The sequence below is a fragment of the Otolemur garnettii genome, unplaced genomic scaffold, assembly GCF_000181295.1.
Source record: "Otolemur garnettii isolate 467f Iridium unplaced genomic scaffold, OtoGar3 scaffold00082, whole genome shotgun sequence".
Lineage (NCBI taxonomy): Eukaryota > Metazoa > Chordata > Mammalia > Primates > Galagidae > Otolemur > Otolemur garnettii.
In genome coordinates, this window is record NW_003852477.1 from 6,273,924 (window position 1) to 6,275,253 (window position 1,330).

The window sequence follows — 1,330 nt, forward strand, 5'->3', positions numbered from 1 at the left end:
AAAAAAAAAAGAAGAAGAAGATTAATTTTTCCTTGCCATCTGTTATCCACCCAGAATTCCAGGAAGCAAAGTCCCTTATTAGGTTATGTAATCATCAGGCCCCAAATTGTCTCCCTAAGGGCCTTGCAAATATAAAATGCTGTCCCATTCTGAGAATGCGAGAGGTGGAGCCCAATGTCATTAAAGGGCCATACAAGCTCTCTGCTCCTTGTCCAAGGCTCCCACCCTTGGCACGATCACAGCGCTCAGGGCCGGCCACACCACTCTCCTTCTCTGGCCTGCGGAACATGCTCCTCCCTCAGTTAGACCTGGAAGACAGAGAAGAGCCTGAATTACACAGTACTGTATTTTCTTCTTCGAAAATTGCAAACTCAGAAAATTCGCAACTGCAGTTCATTTTCAGGGGAAAATGGCCTATTTGAGTAAGTTGTCCACTTGGTGCTATGTCAGTGTGTGTTTCCTGTAGACAAAGACACCATCAAATCAGGAGAGAAACAGGGATGCAGTCATGTGTGTCACTTAACTATTGGGATGTGTTCTGAGAAATGCATTGGTAGGTGATTTTGTTGTTGCATGAACATTCTGGAGTGTACTTATCCAACCTAGATGGCACAGCCTATGGCACAGCGAGGCTGTGTGGTAGCCTAGTTTTCTGAGGCATGTGACAGCACATGACTGTACTGAATGCTGTAGGCAACTGTGATGCAGTGGTAAGTGTTTATCTAAACATATCCCAACATAGAAAAAGTACAGCAAAAAATATGGTATCAGAGATAAATTGTGAAGCTTTGGGCTGGGCGCAGTGGCTCATGCCTGTAATCCTGGCACTCTATGAGGCTGAGGCAGGAGGATCCTTTGAACTCAGGATTTGGAGACCAGCCTGAGCAAGAATGAAACCCTGTCAGTACTAGAAATAGAAATGTTAGCCAGGCGTTGTAGCAGGTGCCTGTAGCCAGTCCCAGCTACTCAAGAGGCTGAAGCAAGAGGATCATTTGAACCCAGGAGTTTGAGTTTGCTATGACCTAGGCTGATGCCACAGCACTCTACTCTGGGCAACAGAGTGAGACTCTGCCTCATAAGAAAAAAAGAAAGAAAGATAAAAAGTGGCACCCCTGTATAAGGCACTTACAACAAATGAAGCTTGCAAGATGAGACATCTGCGTGAGCCAATGAGTGAGTAGTGATTGGCTGTGAAGGGCTAGGACATCAGTGTATACTACTGTAGACTTTATAAACTCTATATACTTAGGTACACTGAATTTATAAAGAAAACATTTTCTTCAATAATAAATAACCTCAGCTGACTGTAACTTTTTTACTTTATACACTT